Genomic DNA, 6,544 nt, shown 5'->3' on the forward strand with positions numbered 1-6,544 from the left:
TATTACTATATGAATGACAAATACTTAGCTTTTGAGAGAGTTATTTAATGTACTTATTTTCACCAACAAGAACAATACGTAAGCAAGAAACAAAAACAAGATACAAACGTCAAAAAAGAAGAAATATAAAAAAATCATGTAAGTACTTAAAAAGATTATATAAAATCTGCGAAGAGTTCGCAACACCCCGTGTTCTAACTTTTTAACTCCAACTTTCCTCGACTCGTCCTCAGTTGAGGCCGCCTTCGGTTGATTGAGAAGTCTATGCAGGACATATACTGCCTACCGAACCTACCCTATTTATTATGTTAGTTAACATTGTATTGATTTTAAGAGCGTAAGTAAAATTTGATTTGAAACATAATTTGTCCTTTTTCTTTTTGACTAGACATTGCATAAGAAGCATCTTTTAACATGTCATTTTGTATCTAGTGACCTAATCTCTACTGTACTTGTAAATCAAACATATTTTGTAACACTTGTCAAGTTATCAGCCATTAATCTATGCTCTAACAATGGTATTTAGTTACTATTCTGCGGTATTTAGTCCTCGAAAGAGATGGCGTGACGACTTGGACGCTTGCCGAAGGGACTGACCGGAGTACGCACAGGACCGCGAGAAATGGAAAGAGGAAGGGGAGGCCTTTGCCCAGCAGTGGGATCCCAGGCCTTTGCCCAGATTAGACATCGGTCATTTTCTTATCCGCCAAAAAGGAAAGGGACGGGAAAACAACAGGCATTTTACGGAACACGCATCAATTTGCAGAAATGTAAAATACCCTCCCAAAAATGTATATTGCCAATAACCCGACAGAATTAAGTTGACATCACACGTCAACAGTGTTGCACATCAGTGAGGCACCTATTTTATTCGCCTGGGTTATTCATTAATTTTAAAATTAACAGGTCGGGATCCCGAGATTGTTATTCGCAAGGTATTCTCTACATGACCGAACAAATGGGGAGCCAGCGAACCCACGATTTAACGACTACTTTATATTTTACGTCTCACTTCAAACGTCCCTCCATCAATGTCCTAACCAGTAAACCATTAATCTTCCGCCATGTTTGTGGCGACATCTTGATATTTCACGGGTGGCAACACTGGAAAAATTGCGCAAATGTCACAAGCAGGCGGAACGTTCAGCCACAGGAATCGAAAATGAAATCGTGCTTGATAACGAGGGATTTTCCAGGCTACGTTCCCCAAAACAATATAGATGGCGCTGTACAGATTTAATGTGATAAGTAATCACCTATTTCCTCATTGCTCGTGTTATAATGAGTGGAAGATGTGTTGTGCCTGGGTGTAATAACAAGGGCCTTCATTTATATCCTTTTTTTTATTTTATATATTAAAATGACTTATTGTAGATTTGCCTCAGATGGCATTAACTACTTGGCCGGACAAATGGGGAGCGCTGATGGCTCTCACCCGGTACAACGTTTAAGACAACAGGCCTGAGGTTGCCCAGTTGGGCGCGAACGTCGGCCCAGGGCGTCGTCTGAGAGGAAGAATATTTGAAAGGATTAATCGACCGTAGTGGGTCGATAGCGATAAGCGCTGAATGAGGGAAATCGTCGACCACACCGGCGGGGTCGGTATCGGGGTTCTGAAGTGTTTGGTGTCGCGAGCTGATTGGCCGCCTCTGTGGCTAGAGTAATCGGGTCAGCTTCGGACGCTGATACTTTTCAGTACCGTCCCTAAGCGGGATGTATTCGGAAGCCGCAACTACCAGGGGATTTGGGTGGTGTGGAGCAGAATCGAAAAAGCGTTTTGAAGCTAATAACTTTTATGTCCAATAACAAAGATAAAAGATGCATAGTTATGTCTGTTATCCATGAAATTATAAGGCTAAAGGAAGGCAACTCTGTACAGCGCCTTCTATATTTTTTGAAGAACGTAGCCTGAAAAGTTCCACATTAATTTCAGTCCGGATAATAGACCACAATTTAGTACATGGCTTACCTATTTTTATGAGTGCATACACATATCAAAAAAAACAAAATGTAATAATAAGTACGACATTTTGTCACGTTTTTCTATGGCGTCAGGTTGCTTTTTCATACAAATTCCATAGATTGATTTGACAAGTTGGAAACTACTCTATTAGGGGGAAAGGCTTCTCTTTTCTCTTTCCATTTTTTAGAACGCCTAGCGCTCTCCATTTGGGCACCCAAGTAGTTAATGTTATATGCGACAAATCTACAATAAGTCACGTCAAAAAAGCAGGTAAATATTTACGTTGCCAAATTGTTAATAAAAAACAATTTCCAAATTGCAAAATAATTCGCGTGTACCATAAAACACCTAAAATTTTAAAAATTCATCGCGCGCTATGACAGTATTAATGCCTTTTGAGAAAAACAATGAAAAACACATTCCTGTCGCGGCGGCCAGTACGCGGGAATATTTCAAATTGCGTTATTAATCTGTGGTTTGCCGCGCAAATTAGGAATTTTTTGCAACTCGCCGTGCATCCGTGTAGAGTGAAGGTATGTTTCCATCATAACCCGACATCGTTGATATAACAACATAATATAGCCTCAAGCCTGAATCTCCGTATGGGTAGGCAGAGTAAATGTGTACACTCAAAGCAAAATGCGAAATAAAATTGGATGCTTAGGTAGTTATGACGCAAGTGGGATGGCGCCCAGAGTAGTCTATTTCAAAGCCGTACCAGGACTCCTGTCCACCGCCTCTGAATAGTACTGACAGTTACTGCTGCCCTCTGTCAGGTTCCAGGTTACAGTCCCTGTTGCCCCTTCCATCCTGCATTGCCGTACTGATAGCAAAGTACTGCGGGGCGGAAGGCAAGAGGGAAACCACTGCCCTATTTTTCCCTAAAAAAGTAGCATGGAAAATGCTGCACCGACAAGAGCGTGGCTCTTAAATTGATGGTGAGTGGAGATAGTTATGAAGAAGACAAGTCTATTAGAAGTTTTTTAATTTTTCTGTTGCTTACACCCGTATTCTAAGATGGTCACTCGTCTCTTCCTCTACTCGAGTCCTCAGCTGAACATTTAAATAATTTAAGTTGACATTTACGTTATCGACTTGAGGACTCACACTGGAGTCGAGCATGTCATACTGCCAACATAATAATACGAAAGTAATGACGTCATGCATGCCTTACTGGAATAACCTCGAGATAAGCTTGAATCGCCGTTTAAGAATACCGATTTTGAGCTGAGTTCGTTCCCTTAAGTCGCCTCAACTGAGGACGGAGTTGAGAAAGGTTTATTAAAATATGGGTATTAGTTATTAAATCAGAGGTTGGAGTTTATTTTTGTGGCTTTGTTTATTATTTCCCGTTATTTATTATACAATACGACCTCCGTAGTCCAGCGGTTGAGAGTTTGGCTCACGTTCCGGAGGCCCCGGGTTCGAATCCCGGTGGGAACATATCACAAAAATTACTTTGTAATCCCTAGGTTGGTTACGACATTACAGGCTGATCACCTGATTATCCGAAAGTAAGATGATCTGAGCTTCGTCAGACGTTATAACTACTTTTTTAATGTAAGTAAGTACCTACTGATGTTTGTGAGACGAACGAACTGAGGAGACTGGTACCGAGACAAACCGTATTGTGGTTTAACGGTATCAGTGGTTTACCTAATTATGTAATACATGATACAAATAAATTAAAAAAAAAAAGTACACGTTATATGAGCTAAGTCAGGGATTTTTGGTGGCCCAATAATAACCCTGACACTAGGGTTGATGAGGTTGGTAATCTAACTCGCAACCCACACGATAGAAGAGAAGATTATATAGCAATATAAGTAATAATAAAAAAATACCCTTATATAAGAAAAAAAAACAAAATCAGACCTGTCCCTGGCAAATTAGAAGACTCCACTATTTGTAGTGAAATAAACATTCTTATTTTTACCGACTTCAAAAAAGGAGGAGGTTCTCAATTCGACCGTATATTATTTTTATGTTTGTTCCGGAATAACTTAATTTTGATAATTATTTTTTTGGTTGAAAGGCGCTTGAAAGGCGTAACCGCAAAGGCGTAGGCGTAGGCGTAGGCGTACCTATGAATATAACACGTAAAACAAACAGTGGAAACACGTCCCCACTCGCTGCGGCCATATAAACCGCGCCGAAGCACTCAGGGAGCCATTACACCATATTGTTTAGAAAAAGAAAAAACATTTTTACGACTTTAGCGGGAATTTGTGTACGTGCGACGAATATTTATAATTTTAGACAGATTTTAAGCATTTCAACGATTTGTACATAATGGCCCCGATTCCTGCAGACACTTCCTAATTTTGTTAAGTTATACCTGTCATTTTCTTGTCCGCCTAAAAGGAAAGGAACGGATGATTGTCAACAAGTTAATTTTAAAACGAATGAATAACCCGAGCGAATAAAATAGGCATCTCGCTGGTATGTAATCCGTTTGACGTGCTATCTACTTAACTCTGTCAGGTTGTTTTAGATTTGTGCTTAAAATTGACGTGTGTTCCATTTTTATGCCTGTTGATTATCCGTCCCTTTCCTTTTCGGTGGATAAGAAAATGACAGATATAACTTAAAATAAAATTAGATGGTGTTTACAGGAATTAGCACCAAATGTCAACTTAAAATACCAAAATACTCAGCCGAGGCAGAGTTGAGGAAGAGTTGAGTGGACATCTTAGAATATGGATGTTAGGTTAGATGTATATTGTATCTAATGTAATAATTCAAAAGCAGGTGTAGGATTATGACGCCCGTCCGTCCGTCAGTTGCTGCAGATTAATAGTGAAGCTTAGAGCTTAGACAAACCCACGGTAATTAGTTAACTTAATTACTTACATAACGTAAACTCAACAAAGTAATAGCTGTTACACGTCATCTCCAAACACAAAAAAAAAAAACAAAAAAAAATACAAATTTTAATATACTTTAATATTGCAAGGTCTTTTTGGCGGGAACGTGAACGACATGGTTGGTTTTTTCATTGAATAATCTAAATAATTAATACGAAGTGGTGTTTTGTGGTTAATATTCGCATTAAGTTAGTCGGAAGACATTCGCGATAGTGTTATTATATCGGAATATTCAATAAACAAAGTGTACCTATCTGTTTTCGCTTCGTGCCAACAAGACGCTTCATAACTCGAAAGTTTATACGGACTTTTGATTTAATTCGTTTGGAGTTCGGAGTAGAAGTATGCTCCGAGGATGAGGGCTTAGGTTTCATCATTCATCGTCATCACCTTTCATCATTTCATTAATCATCATCAAGAAAAACAAAATAAATCATCTTCGCGGAAGCAAAAAAAAACTTGATTTTAAACACACTATGTGCTTCGGAAGGCACGTTAAGTCGTTGGTCCCGGTTACTACTTACTGATGTAAGTATGTTACATGAGCCATGTCAGGGGCCTTTGGCGGCTCAATCATAAACCTGACACCAGGGTTGATGAGGCTGGTATTCCACCTCAGTAAGTGTAAAAGTAAGGGGGATAGCGGACTACCTGTCTCCTTCACACTTATAGATAAGGCGGCAGTATGTCGGGGGTATGCCATAGAGACGCTTACTAATAAACAAATGCTAACTCAAACCCTGACGTGGCTTAGCGATAAAATATGACCAACTCAAACCAGCCGGTTAACCATTAACCATTTACATTCACACCATAACAACATCACAGGAGAGATGAGGGACATAATACGACGGAAGTCCCCTTTTAAAGCTTATCAAAGACATAATTAGAGGTTATAATGGCGGGTTTTTGTTCCCGCCTTTTCCGCGCCGGTGAGTCGCCATTTTGTGATCGCGCGGTAAATGACCTGTGAACTGATAACTCGGTGGCCGTGGTGTTTGTGGGGGGATAGCGGTGAACTAAATTAAATAAAGAATATATTTGGCCCCGATTCCTGCAGACACCTCCTAATTTTATTTTAAGTTATACCTGTCTTTTTCTTATCCGCCGAAAAGGAAAGGGACGGATCATTGACAGCTCTTAATTTTAGGATGAATGAGTAAATGAATGAATAACCCGGGCGAATCAAAAAGGTATCTCGCTGCTATGCAAACCGTTTGATGTGTGCTGTCAACTTAATTCTGTCGGGTTATTGGGCAATGTAAAATTTTTAGAAGGTTGTTTTAGATTTGTGCTTAAAATTGACGTGTGTTCCATAAAATTTATGCCTGTCGCTTCTCCTTCTTCTATCGTGTGTGTTGTGAGGTGAATTACCAACCTTATCAACCCTGGCCTGTCGCTTACCCGTCCCTTTCCTTTTCGGCGGATAAGAAAATGACAGATATAACTTAAAATAAAATTATATGGTATTTACAGGAATTATATACCACACTCCGGATACTAAATAAAAACACCTCGTTTTACACAGACACTAGACGTTGACGTTATCGTACACGCGCATCTGTGTGTGTGACGTCTGACGCCATATGATTGAAGACTAAAGTAAGACCGAGGGGGTGAGGTAAACCTAGCTCAGCCGCTGGTGGGGAGCGGAGAGTCGCCGTTTTAACGTAGTATTATTCCTTATTCTATGACTATACTATAAGTACTCGAC

Source organism: Pectinophora gossypiella, unplaced genomic scaffold, assembly GCF_024362695.1.
Source record: "Pectinophora gossypiella unplaced genomic scaffold, ilPecGoss1.1 Pgos_99, whole genome shotgun sequence".
NCBI classification, from domain to species: Eukaryota; Metazoa; Arthropoda; class Insecta; order Lepidoptera; family Gelechiidae; genus Pectinophora; species Pectinophora gossypiella.